This window comes from Marmota marmota, unplaced genomic scaffold (assembly GCF_001458135.2).
Source record: "Marmota marmota marmota unplaced genomic scaffold, marMar, whole genome shotgun sequence".
Classification (NCBI taxonomy): domain Eukaryota; kingdom Metazoa; phylum Chordata; class Mammalia; order Rodentia; family Sciuridae; genus Marmota; species Marmota marmota.
The window spans coordinates 7,231,636-7,246,335 of record NW_025999941.1 but is presented as its reverse complement, the minus strand read 5'-3'; the positions used below and the strand labels follow the sequence as shown (position 1 = coordinate 7,246,335).

General features: G+C 40.7%; 1 protein-coding gene across 25 annotated transcripts in view; it reads right to left on the bottom strand.

Annotated features, from left to right (window-relative positions):
• Erc2 (ELKS/RAB6-interacting/CAST family member 2) overlaps positions 1–13,681 on the bottom strand; it is an 877,829-nt gene extending 864,148 nt beyond the window's left edge. For 10 of the 25 annotated variants that reach the window (XM_048801116.1, XM_048801118.1, XM_048801117.1 and 7 more), the window contains exon 1: positions 13,556–13,680. The gene's annotated coding sequence lies outside the window, so the exon portion shown is untranslated. Of the gene's footprint in view, positions 1–13,555 lie in introns of all 25 variants that reach the window. The other 15 variants (XM_048801108.1, XM_048801111.1, XM_048801110.1 and 12 more) reach the window with 4 other exon arrangements.
• Positions 13,682–14,700: the final 1,019 nt, after the last annotated feature.

Genomic DNA, 14,700 nt, shown 5'->3' with positions numbered 1-14,700 from the left:
TGAGCCTTGTGCAAGACAGATAATTTGACATAATAGCTCCTTGAAGGCAAGAAATATGTCTTGTTCATCTTCATATCTCAGCACTATTACATTTGTAACTAAAGGCAGCTCAGTGTGGAAAAGTTAAAAGCATGGGTTATGAGGCCACAGGTACAAGATTCAAATTCTAGTTTCTCCACTTACTTGTGTCAGGACCTTGTGAGCAGGTACTATACATACCCAGCCAATGGCCTTCTGACTTAAACAGTTAAGAGTTCCCCAAGGAACTTCCCACAGTCAATACAGCCTGAGGCATTCTTTTGAAACTTGGGAAGCTAATCTTCCCTTGTAAAGGGTTGAACACTGGTACTAGAAAATTAACCACCTTTGAAAACAGCTGACAGATTATTATACACCAATGTTTACAGCAATGTCATTCAAAATAGCCAAAAGATGGCGGGGAAGAAAGCAAGTAGTATCCATCGACATCGACCTTAAAAAGAATTAAACTCTGATGCACACGACAACACGAATGACTTTTGGAAACATTATTCTAAGTGAAATAAACCAGACACAATAGAATAAATACTATATAATACCATTTATGTGAAGTACCCAGGCTAGTCAAGTTCATAGAGACATAAAAGCAGAATAGATATCTCCAGGGTTTGGAGGAAGGCGATTGAGGAGTTGTGGTTTAATGGGTACAGAGTTTCAGTCTGGGACAAAGAAAAAGTTCTAGAGGTAGATGATGGTGAAATTTAAAACAGTTGAAATGGCAATTTGTGTCATGCATATTTTACCACAATAAAACAAAAGATAATAATAAAAATCAGCTTTAAAAAACAAAAGAAAAAAACGACGACATAAATTAGTGTTTACATACTCCTCCTCCCTTCCCCCTCATGTGGCAGATGTTTTCCACTCTCTCCATCATTTCCTAGTGGGATTAAACTCCAGTTGCCACTGCAGCAAATTACTTAATAATGCCTCATCTAATGGCTGACCTCTCTTTCTTATCTTGTATCCTCATGCATTTATTAGTGTTCCCTATATGTCCCAAATAATTACTTGCACTAGAATACTTCTTCGGGATAGCTTCTGTGGGAAACACAACTAAGACACCTAGGCAAGTTTCCTAATTTCTCTGAACATTAATTTCCTCACCAAGAAAAATAAAACTTAGATCAAGGAGTTATGGTAGAGATTAAATGAGATAATTCTTAAAACTGCTTAGCACAGTACCTGACTCAGAATGAGCACATAATATGAACTTCTGGTCCAACAGTGATCTGTCATTCTGAGAGATGACAGATTATGTCTCTCAGTTTCGGGAAGAGATTAGAAATCCAAGAGCCAACTCATTCCCATCTTCTACCTGATTAACATCTCCCAGGACTTAGCATTCACCATTTAACCACAAGAGGCATTAAAAGGAATTGGAATTTTCACATCCAACTCAATCCTTTGCCTAGAAGTTGGCTGAGCCCCACAAAGGAAGTTAGATAAGCTCCCCAGATATCAACCAAACCCTTCAGAGCAGATATAATAATATCATCATACCCTCTTGACCTAGGAGGTAATTAGAGAACTGTGAGGTTAACTGTTCACCAACTGTAATTCGCATCCCTTCCTCTCTTTGGTTCCAAATGTACCATGTTAGCATCACTAAGGGTGTTAGTCAGCTTTTCATCACTGTGATCAAAATAACTGACAAGAACAACTTATAGGAGGAAAGATTTATTTTGGCTCCCAGTTTCAGAGGGTTCATGGCAGAGAGGCACCGTAGAGGAAAACTGTTCAGCTGATAGCAGCTGGGAAGCAGAGAGAGGGTCAGGGGGAAGGGCCTGGGGACAAGATAAATCCTTCCAGAACATGCCCTCACTGACCTACTTTCTCCAACTAGGTCCCACCTCCCAGTAGTTCATTCCGTTGTCAGTGGATTAATCCACTTGATGAGATCCAAGTATTCATGATCCAATGATTGCCTAAAAGCCTCACCTGTGAAACTTGCTGCGGCGGGGACCATGCTTTCAACACATGAGTTTTGAGGGGACATTACAGATCTAAACCATAGCACTAAGGTTTATGGCAAAGACCAGGAAACACTTAGTCTTTTCTAGTTCCACAGTACATCATTCTAACAAATGAAAGCATGGAATCATGAAATTCCATTGAGGTGTATCCTTTGCCAAGTACCATTTTATTTGCTTTGGTTTCTGTTGTTTGCCAGAATACATAGAGAATGTTGTTACCACAATGATCACCTATGCTGACTGGAAAACCAGAGGAACAGGTTATTGGTTCTGGTGGACTCTCAAAAAAGACTGATGAGGTCCAGGGATGTAGCTCTGTGGCAAAGCACACACTTAGCATGCACAAGGCCCTGGGTTTTATTATTATTTTTTTAATAAAAAATAAGACTTGGGCTGGGGTTGTGGCTCAGTGGTAGAGTGTTCGCCTAGCACGTGTGAGGCCCTGGGTTCTATCCTCAGCACCACATAAAAATAAATAAGTAAAATAAAGGTATTGGGTCTAACTACAAGTACAAGATAAGTATTTTTTAAAAGAAGACTGAAGATAAATTCAATGTCTATCTCCTACTGCTATAGAAAATGCCTTTCTGAATATGTTTTTTTTTCAAAAACTAGACAAAGAAATGTTGACTAGACTTCCATATTAAAAAAAAAAAAACAGCTCTGTTCCAAAAAACAAATAAATGCTAAAATCCCACATTACATCTTGCTTTTTAACATAATCCCCAAAGCTTTTTGTCCAATATTTCATACATACATAGTCTTTCTACTTTGTTCATATTTCACAATCTATATAGAACTGGCCAAATTAAGCTCAAAGCTTCTGACTAAACCCCACCCAAACTGGGCATGTCTAATAGTTTCCATCTTTGCCTCAGTTACATTACGAGGTTCATACTTCTCCATGTATTATGGCCCACATTTTCCATTTCCCACTTACAAAATAATGACAAAATTCAAGAAGTATGCCAGTGATTGCACAAAACTCCTATACAAATATGGTGATGCTGCTGAAATAAACTACTTTGGCTGTGATACAATTGATCAAAATATTGTTTCATAAACTGAGGCACAGAAATTAAAAGCAATGTATGAAAGGCAGCTCAGCTGTGTTGCCATGTAATGTACAAAAATGTAGTCAGAGGCAGCCAGTATGGATGGGGCAGTTGAATGCTGCTACATCCCCTGACTTTCAATCTTGTACGCAGGCATCAGGGAATAATTAAACCATTCCCATTCATGAACTATCTCATGCCACTTTCAAAGTCTGTACACTATAAATTACTCTAAGTACTTCCCTCTATTAGTCTAACAAAGTCAGTTTGATTCTGTCCATTAACTGTAAACATTTGCAAAGATTTTTGAGCAAGATCCATACTCTCTGTGCCCTACTTAAAACTCACTGAAAGAGCATGGTACTGGATGGTCTTTGGAGAGACTCTCCAAACCTACAAGTATTACAGAGTTCCACAGCAGATCTTTGATCACCTAGAAAATGGTCTTTGAAAGTTAGTAAGGTTGTATAAATTGTGTTTGGGCAATGAAATTACAAAGGGCACTGTAGGATATCCAAAGCCATATTCAATCTATGGTTCTCCAGGCTATCCAGTTACCCACTCTCCCCAATTTCAAGCTCATCACCCCCAACTTAAGCCTCATACTCCACAAGAAAATTATTATTGCAAGAAAAGTAGACTGAAAGGAGAACAGAGAATTCAGTGTTTCTGATTATGCCAATCCCCTACTTGAAATCTCTTGAAGTTTCAGCTCAAGCTCCATGTTCTAAATAGCTCTTGGGATCCTTATGCCCTGTCATTCTCTCCAACTTTTCTCACCATTCACTTGCAGCCAAGCTAAACTCTGGCTCTACAGGTTTACCTATGTTCCCCTCGACAAACCCCAGATCTTCCATTCTCTCACTTAACTTTGGACTTGGGCACACCCTGTTCCCTCAGCTATTTCCAGCTAACTCCACTTCCCTTTCAGTGACAGCTTAAGTGTTCCCCTCCTCAGGAATCCTTCCTTCATCTTTCATCCATAAATGTCCTAGGTCCTCCATGACGGCCTTGATGCGCCCCTATGAGAGCACCTATTGCTACAGCCTGCTTACTTCTCTGGTACTCCAATAGCTGCTACTATCCCAGAGCACCCTCAAATCACCTGCTTTGCTTATAATCCCCACTTAAACCTAGAAGAGGACTGGAATAAAACAAGTACACACACATATATGATAAATACATATACAAATATATATATATGCACATATATGTATATGTACCAACACCCACACACACATATATATATGCACACACATATATATGGGCTTAGTTATTTGTTAATAAAGTCCATCATGAAAACACCTAGGCCATTTTTGTTTTCTAGGTTAAAATAGCCAATAAGTGATAGTTGAAACTCTGCATGAAGAAACTGTTGTTAAAAAAAAAAAAAAAAAAACTGTAGGTAAAGGGCCTTTGAAGAAACTTGGCCTAGATGTTAGAAAAACAGAGATACCAAATAAGGAGAAAGCTAGTGACAAACTCAGAAAGAGAACTTAGGTCTCTTGACCCCAGGTCAATGCTAACTCCCTGTATTCAAAAAATCTGCTCTGAAGTTATTCTAAGCAACGATTCATGTTGTGAAGTCAAGGTGGCCATCAGTGTATTTGAAGCCTGCATATAAAAATATATGCCTTAACAAAAAAAGGTAAAGAATTCCCCTTGAGTGTCCAAACCTCCTAACTGCTCCATGTTCACAAACCTGATATACAGCAGCCATTGGAACTTGGCTGCCTTTGTATCCACTCTGCATCAAACAGGACCCCTTTTCATGGTGTCCATAAGAAAGCCAACCTCTGGAACTATCATGGAAGGGGAAGCGGGAAGTGGGGGAGAAGGAAGAAAGGAGAAGAGAGAGTGGACATGATCAGAGCACAATATATGCATGTATAGAAATGTCAGAGTGAAACCCATTAAAACGTACAATTAAGGGCCGGGGTTGTAACTCAGTGGCAGAGCACTTGCCTAGCATGTGTGAGGTACTGGGTTCAATACTCAGCACCACATATAAATAAGCGAAATAAAGGTCCATTGATAACTAAAAAAAATATATTTTTAAAAAGATGTACAATTAATATGCATTCAGAGGTACATTCATTTTTTTAAAGAATGCCAAGCTCTCACCCCACTTATTACCCAAACTACTGCTTCCCCAAAGACAGAGGCTTTGAGAAAAAGACTATAAAGAGCCAAAATGGGAAACAAAGAAGGTCTAGGAAGGAACTTTACAGTCTAGAAGGGAAGAAAACATACACATAACCAGACGATGGAAAGAAACCAAAAACCCTCTCCTGAGAGGCAAATGTGAAAAAGAGTCAACAACTCTGCTGTACTTGGATGCTGTTCCTTGAACCACGCTCTTGCTCCTCAAGGTGATGACAGAGAGGGGGAGCCAGCTGGCAGGAAGGCGACACAGCCAATCTGTCTTAAGCCAGACTCAGGAAAGGCCATCCTGAGTCTGATACCCACCAGTCAGACTGAGAAAATCACCAGGGATCACAGGTCCAGCCCAACCTTATATCTTGCAGAGCTGCCCACTTCTCCACTTTCTGAGAGAAGGTCACCACCCCCAGAGCAGCTCCCAGACCCCAAAGACCTTCAATCACTTCAGGCCCACAGAGGCTGAACTCCCACCCTGACCACATCCATCTTGTTAGAGAGAAATTCACTACAAGAGAACTAATAGCTGCAGTGCACAACAAGACTTGGTTTCTTATAAAACCCTGCTCTTTCTTGCTATAATTAGTCATACCATTTTAGCAGAAATATCTCTCACGGTTTGCATGAGGATCTGAGAGCATTCTTAAAGAACAGTCACATTGCTCAATTCTCATTCAAGCCCTTGTCTTCTGAGCCACTAAGAAGTTGCCTTGAATTAATAGTTTGCTCCTCATGCATTTAGGAGGAATGCAGTTTGCTGCCTACAATTCATTCATACCCTGAATTCAGAATGATGACTATACCTTTAGGGGTGGAAAGCAGAAGTCATGAAAAAAAGAGGCAATGCTACCAGAATGTGCATGTGTGTGCACGGGCACATGCACACACACACACACCACAAAGAGTACAAGAGTTAAGTGAGCAAAATGTAGAATCAAAGTAAAGCTGCAGGTATGAGGTGTCTATGAACATTGCCATTGGCCTTTAATCTACACAGGTATCCCAAAGATGTCCTTTCAACACATTCTGTGGGACTGTAATCTCATTATTGATTTCCAGGAAAAAAGTAATCACTTATTCCTTCCTAAAAGTGCTGGCAGCTAGCTAGCTAGCTAGCGTGCATGTGCTCGCCACCGCCCCCCCTCTAATTTTGCTGAGTGCCCACTAGGTGCCAGCAACTACAGATTTCCTGGGCTCTGAACAACATGAACTTGAACTCATATTGGCAAACTCAACATGAGTTCAAGAACACAGGGAGTAGAATTTGAAAGCAACAACTTGGAAAGATGTAAGTGGAGAAGGACTTCCCAAGAGGTTAAGAGCACAGCCCTGGGATTCAGTCAGCCAAGTGAGGAGGAAATTCACCAGGGGTAGAAACTGAACTAGCCTAGGAAAGGGGTGACCAGTTATATCCAATTAAGTCCATGAGGAAGTGGCTTAGGGCTTCGCCAGCTAAGGCCAGGTGAATAGAACATCACACAGAAGACAAGCCCTGGTTGTGAGATAACCTAGCTTGCCCTGGTGATTTTGGCTTCGACACTGTGGGGCTTGTTGGTCGCTTTTGTTGCAGTTGTTAGGCCATACACTGCTCCTGTCTAGGTATATCAGCCTTGAAAATCAGGCAGATATGGGTTCAAATCTGGTTTTTTGTTTTGTTGTTTTGTCTTGTTTATGGTACTGGGAATTGAATCCAGGGGTCCTATATCACTGATCTACACCTCCAGCTCTTTTTATTTTTTTTATTTTGACATACAGTCTTGCTAAATTGCCCAGGCTGCCCTTGAACTTGTGATCCTCAGCCTCGGAGTTGTTAGGATTACAGGCACACACAACCACACCTGGCCAAATCTGACTCTTTAAGCAAGTTTTTCTATTCCTTCATTTATTTAGTGAACACTTATTGAACATGTGCTATGTGTCAAACATTCTTGTAGGCACTGGGGATATGACAAAAGGCAAAAGTTCCTGCTTTCATGGAACTTATCAAATTGTTTGAGCCTTGGTTTTCTTATCTATAAAATAGGAATAACACATTATAGTTAGTACAAAATGAGCCACATAAAGTACCTACCACAGTCACATTGCCTAACACAAAGAAAATACTAAAAACTGGTGCCCTTCATAGTCCAGAGCAAACATACCCATGACATAACTAGAGTGTAAGCTCCAAGTAAGGAACTGTCGCTCATCTCTGTACCCCCCATAACGATCACAAAGTAGATGTTAAATAAATACTTCATAAATCAAGAAATATGTACTTATTTAAAAATTAGTAGTCATTGTTATGGTAACTGATAATCATTATTCCTCTCCAAGCAACAGAGATTGTGAAAAAACAACAGGACAGCTAAACAGGCATGGCGGCACACATCTATAATCTCAGCAACTCAGGAGGCTGAGGCAGGAGGATCACAAGTCCAAGCCCACCTGGGCAACTTAGCAAGACTTTGTCTCTAAATTTTAAAAAATTTTAAAAGCTGGAGATGTAGCTCAGTAGAAGAGCATCACTGGGTTCAATCCCTCTAGTACTGCGGGGGGGGGGGAGGAAGAAATGAAAAGCAATAGAGCATTAAAGACTTCTTTTTTCTTTTTAAGAAAAACAGTAAAGTACACTATAACTATATATCTTTAGTGTTTTTTTTTAACATGAAAGCAAATATTATTGAGCCTAACCATTCAATTCAAAAAAATCTGTAAGTACAAGAACTGCGCAGACAGCTGATATAGATGCTTGCCTGCTGCTTTCCCAAGCACAAAGCAAGGTCAAGTTGCCCAGATGTCAGGTTAATCTAGAATACAACCAAAGAGTAAGATAAATAAAGTTTAGCAGGTGTTTTTAACAGATGATGTATCAGTAAGGATAAGCTTAAAAGTGCTGCAAAAACAAATACTCACAAAACCTTTATGGGTAAAACAATAAAGATTTTTTTTTCTTGGTCACATTGTATATACAATTCCAGCTGACTGAAAACTTTGCTTATTTAGTGATGTGGGGACCCAGGCAGATGGGGACTCTGTGTTTCTATGATCATCCCAGCAGTAGAAGAGAGCACTGGATGACCTCATACTGGAAATTAAATGTTCTAGCATAGAAACAAAGCAAGTCACTTCCAACATATGCCTGGAAGGAAAGAAAAAGTAGTTATGGGGAACATTAACAGATATTAAGACACAACAAGCTGTGGAATAATAAAGGTGCTCATTGAAGAGGATGCTCAAGTAAAACATCTGGACTGCTATAAAGTTCACAGAATGCTTGACCTAAGAGAGTATGTAAGAGTCATTTGAGAGAGATGGCCTCAATATAAAGACATCTCAGACAACACAAACTTGAACTCTGAATTTTTATTTAAGAAACAAAGTTTCTACAGATGAAAAACATCTGAAAACCACTAATATAAACCAAATCCTCTCTTGTACAGATTTTCAAAAGTAGATGAGAGGGTAAGAGAGAGTACCCTTCCCTCCATGAAAACTCTGGAACATTTAAGGGATGACAGCGGAAATAAGTCCATTGATAGAATCTACTGCAGCATCCTCTGACTTGACCCTTCATCTCTGCTACCTTTAACTGGCACATTGGAGCCAGACCCAGACCAAAATCATGTCAGACGAGGTCATCAAGGGCTCAATAAAAGGTACTAACAATGAGCAGAAATCCCCACCCTAAAAGGCACTAAATAATGATTCACGTTCCATTAGCAATTCTCTGCATTACTCATTCTCTATTCCTGGCGAATGTGAAGCCATTAGTAGAAGTTAATACTAACCTTCAATAAACTTTCATTTTATTCTCAGATTATAAATTAACAGGCAACTTTGATTTGAGTTCACCCAATTCCACTCTCTCTTCATGTTCCCAGGTTTGCTCTGTGCCCAGTTTTCCTCTACTGTCATTCACATGAGAGCATATCATGTACATAAGCCTTGTTGGTCTCCCAGCCTCCAGTCTGACTTATACTCTCCAGCCCCTGAAATCAAGCTCCAACATTTCAACCCAGACACCAGTTGCCTCCTTAATCTTACTTTAACCTACTTTGCCAACTTTGTTTCCACTATGGTACTTATCCTGCCCAGCCAAAGGCAGGATGAGGAACTTAAAAGTCAAAATGACATTGCCTGAAATCCCAGTGTGATTCACACAACATGCCTGATCTTGGGCAATGTCCTTAACCTCTTTCGGTTTTAATCTTCTCACCTATAAAATAGCATGAGAGCATCCACTTTGAGAGGCCCTTGAGAAAGTTTGTTATCAGTAAGGAGTGTGATTAGCTGCATGTAAAAACTAGTGGCTTGGAGCTAAGTAAGTCTTTTTGTTTCATGAACTAATAAATACAAGCAAGGCAGTGTAGGCTGGAACTATGAATGAAAAATGTCATCAAGACCAAAATCTGTCTAGGCTCCACTTTGTCCCTCCCCTCCACTACACCCAGATCATGCTGGGGACTGAACTGAGGACCTTGCACATGTGCACTCTACAAATGAGCTACATCTCTAGCACTTTTTCTTTAGGGACAGGGTCTTACTACAGAGCTTGGTCTCAAACTTGGGATTCTCCTGCTTCAGCTTCCCAAATAGCTGGGATGACAGGCACAACTGGCTTTGCCATTTTTAACACATGGTTTTATTATCTTCATGGAGGTAGTTAGCTGTGCCAATCCAGGCATTGTGCTGATGTCCCCAAAAGCGAACAGGGGACAAAAGCAGAGTTACCATCCAGTGTCTCTTCCTCATAAAGTTTTCAGGAAAGCCCTCACCCAATAGTTTCCACTTATATCATCATGAGAACTCAGTCTCATGTCCATTCTAAACTGCTAAGGAGTCTGGGAAGGGGAAGTAGTCATATTCCCATTTCAAATAAAACTGAGGTACTTTTAGTAAAAAGGAGGAGAATTAATATTAGGTAGGCAATCAACAATGTCTACCCCCCAAATTAAATTAGATATTTTATGGAAAGTGCTAAGCACAGTGCCTTTACCACTCAATAAAAGTTAAACTATAAATACTACTACTATTATTATAATGGTTATTATTATTGTTTTTCACCTTTCTTGCCTCTGGTCAAATGGAATAACTCATTATATATGCATGGGCTCCTCACATTACTACTGTATCTACTGCTGTATCTGCATCTCCAAACCAGAATCCAAGAAAATGCCATTTTACCCAAGTAAACTCTCTATGAGTTCCTTAAAAGGACCCACATCTGTTTAAAACTGTGTTCACCCTGCATTGAACATTATTTCTTGCAACACAGTAAATTTTAACAAATAGTGCCTTAATAATTTAAGTAATTCGTGTGTATACACATACCTGCTTTTATAGTCAGTCCTCTAAAATCAAATATGGTATGTTCCTGAAATGAAAAGTTAAACACTATGTTTATATATCATAAAGCTAGATGTGGGAGTAAGAAGATGAGGACTGCATTCTCCAAGAAGGAGAGAAATTACAAAATTCCCCAATGACACCACATTTTGTACCCACTATGGGAGTCTGGATTGTAGTTTATCAAATATTCTCTCCCCTACAATGGGCAGTCTACTTTTATCTATAGATATTAAGCTTCCCCAGGTGACTTGCTTTATGGGGGGAAAGGGGGAGAAGATGTCAGTGAAAGGGACATTTGTTTGTGTGGTTTGCCTTTGCTCTTGACTCCATGCTCTGCCGTAAGAAGGGCATGCCCCATAGAGCTGCTATTCCTTTAGCCTGGGTCCCAAAGCACATATGGAATAGACTGGAACCTAAACTACAGCCACCCTAAGAAGTCCACTCTAGATCAACCTGAAGACTCCTTGTTGCTAAAAATTGGAGATTTTTGTTATGCTGCCAAAGTTTATTAATATATTGTTACCATTTGATATATTTTAACATGTGTCATTCATTTCTTTTTCTTTTCTTCACCTAAGAAAGAACAAGCTGAAGAATCTCCACTTTTGTTTTTTTTTTTAACTTTTTTTTAAAGGGGGGGGGTAGAATTTTAATATTTATTTGTTAGTTTTCGGCGGACACAACATCTTTGTTTGTATGTGGTGCTGAGGACTGAACCCGGGCCACATGCATGCCAGGCGAGCGCACTACAGCTTGAGCCACATCCCCAGCCCAGAATCTCCACTTTTGATACATCCAACAATTCCTATCTTTGGATCAACTGTTTTAAATTTACAAGACCTACGCTATCATTAATGGAAGTGCCTTTCTGCTTACTAATTGTTCCACTAGCTGCTAAAATAAGGAACACTGCAATAAAATATGAAGGAAGAGCTGGGTGTAGTGGCACACACTTCTTAAGAAGCTAAGGCAGGAGATCCACAAGTTGGAGGGTATCCTTGGCAACTTAGCGAGACCCTATCTCAAAATAAAATAATAAAAAGGTTGGGGATATAGCTCAATAGTAGGGCATCCCTGGGTTTAATCCCCAATACCAAAAAAAAATCAAGAAATAATATAAACATTGATGAAACTCTATTGGCTCTGGGCTGGCAAGTAGGTCTCCCATGGAACAACCAAATTTGTTAGCTGTTTGTTTGTTTTTTTTAAAGGCTAAATGCAAAAATGAAAATTGTACACAAATCAACCTAACCAAAGTCAAAGACTATTTGAGGACTCCAGCACTATTCACCTATTCATTTTTAGGAGACTTCTTCTGGCAAACCTTCACCTTTCAGTTTCACCAATGAGATGGAACTGATGAGACTTAAGTCTATGGTTTTCCAACACAATACAAAAGAGAGCCATACTATTTTAACAGAATAATTTTAAATATAAGAATATCTAATCACTAATGAAAAAGGATCTCTTTGTAAGTGAAAGAAAAAAAATGAAACTCTAATGCTTTGGAGAAAGAAGCCAAGTGACTAATGTTAAGCGCACTTATTCAACCAAGATCTATTCAGACTCCCAGCTGGAAATTTAAGGTATTAAGAAAAATAAAAGAGTGTGGATTTTATTTTGTTTTACCTTTTTTTAAGTCATCATCAACTTTGGAACTAAATTTCTATTGGACCAAAACTGCTCTAATAGAGATATATAATACACAAAGTTCCTAAATTTGCCTACTGGCAAAAGCAACACTTAGGAATGGAAAGGTGAACAGGCAGGTACAAGGACCATCAACATTGCAGTGGCTCCACACAGGTTGACTTCATGCATGTTGGGAGAGCCCACACTTCAGACTGGACACATTCAGACCACACAATCAAAATTTGAATTCAAGGCCATAGCAAGGTCATGGTCTCTGGGTCAGACAAATCTGAGCCAAGTTCTATTCTCACACTGAATTGTGGCAAGGTATTTACTTTTAATTTCCACATCTATAGTTTAGAGATAATAGTAACTATCTCCTAGGGACTCCTCAAAGTTAGAAAAAGGTAATACACATAAAGTTCTCAGTGAAGCAATAGCATAAATAATAATAATAATAGTAGTAGTAATAGTAATAATATTACCTTGACAAACCTGACTTCTACATGAAGACCATCCTAACCAGAGCATTCTGGTTCACAATCTGTTCATGAAATGCTGAATTCACAGCTTTACGTTCACACCCAGGTATAGCTTCTATAAGGTGACGGTTCTCTGGATCAACTAGTAATTTTTCTAACACATCCAGGGAGAAGGGGGTTGAAAAGCCAATCTTTCACTATTAGAGAGTTGAGAAGGATCTGGTCCTTCACCCATGGTTCAACTAACCCTGAAAGTCTTGCTGATGAAAGCCATGATTCCATCACTATCCATACCCCCCTCCCCCTCCAAAATGTGAAAGGCTTTTATTAGAGCACAGAAGCAAACCGACAAAATGGCTCACATTAGAAAAAGGCAAACTCTTCTACTCTCCAGAAAGAATATATCCTGACCCCACAGTCACCTCCAAACTGACACACCAGAAAAGAGAACAAGGCAGCCCTCACTCCCCTAAGTTGTGTTATACTGTCAAAACTAGAAAGAAAAAAAAAATCCCTTCTGTTCATGTTGGTACTGATACAGTACGTTTTCCTGCTTCAAAAACACTTTAAAATCCATCCAATAGAGCTAAGGGCTAGGTACTGTACACTCAGAAACAATGTGACTTTACAAGGACAAGAGTGACCATAGGAGACAAAGTGCCACACCCTTTTCCCAGATAGCTCAACAGTAAATGGTGTCTCTTATAAAGAAGACTGCAATTCTGGGGGAAAGGGTGGGCAATTCTAACCCCCATTACCCCTCCTCATTTCATTCTTTACACAGATTCATTTCCTTTTCAAGGCAGTGGCCTCAGCATCCCCAACTACTACAACTAATAAACGGGGGAGGGTTGGACAAGAGAACAGAGATCAAACGTACTTGCTGCTATACCATTTTCGAAGAGTTTCTTCCCGCTTGTCTGCCTCTCACAGCTGGAGCCCCATACCTGGTGGAAACCAATGGTTAAGTAAAACCACTGATTTTAAAGAGCCAACCAGGAAACTAACCAAGACAAGTGGGAGCAGCCCTCCTCTCCCAAGCATTGATTGGCTCTTGGGGTGCCACCGGTCCCCATTCCACCCACATAAGTGGCAGGTGTGGCTGTCAATCACAGAGGGAACTGACAATTCACCGCTCTGGGAGTAAATTGCCTTTCATCCAGCAAAGGCAGGTAGCCGCCTAAAATCGATCCTCTCCTAACAGAGAAGACCCTCCCTCTCTGACATGGAGAACAGAGACCCTTAAGTACAAAATAAATAAGGCAGGGATGAACAGAGAGTTCACAAGCGCTATTTTATTATCCCGCCCCAAAGCAGCCCTTAATCTTCACTGTCCTAAAATGATCTTTCAAAGGATCGGACAGTAATTAAAAAATAAATAAATAAATAGGTACACCCTCGTAAGTACCCATTTTCTTGTATAATTAGGAGATGGGGAGAGGGAGAGAAGGAGTGCTGTCCAGTTTAATTTCACATCGTATTCCTTTTCATACACCACCACCTCCTAACCCTCCCCAATAAACCCGGCTTCATTTTTTCTGACACGGATTTTTTTTTTTTAACCTGTTCCCCTCAGAGCCCACCCAGACAGCCAGGGACCCCACCCCCTGGGCTGAGGATCCTCCTTCCACCACTTTGTTCTGCTTGGGGTTCCGCGAGCCTCCTGCCCCTGCAAACACCCCACCCCTCGTGGCAAGAGGGCAAGCCGGGAAGAGAGAGGGATCTGGAGAAAAGAAAGGCGATAGCAGTGAGGGTGGCTGCCAGAGAGGGACTGCAGGAGGTGGCCCGGGCCGCCCGCGCGCCAGAAGAAACCGTGCACTTGTTCCAATCCGGGGGTTTATACATCAAGACAAATCCGCCCTTAGGCCGCCCAACCCTTCCCCCGCCCAAGAAAGCCCTGGTGGAGGCGGATGGTTCACCCCTCGGCTCCCCCTGATAACGCATTGCAGCTCCCCACGAGCGAAGGGAACCCGGCACGAGGGATGCCCGGCAGGGCGCCTCGAGGGAGCCAGGCACCGGGCAGCC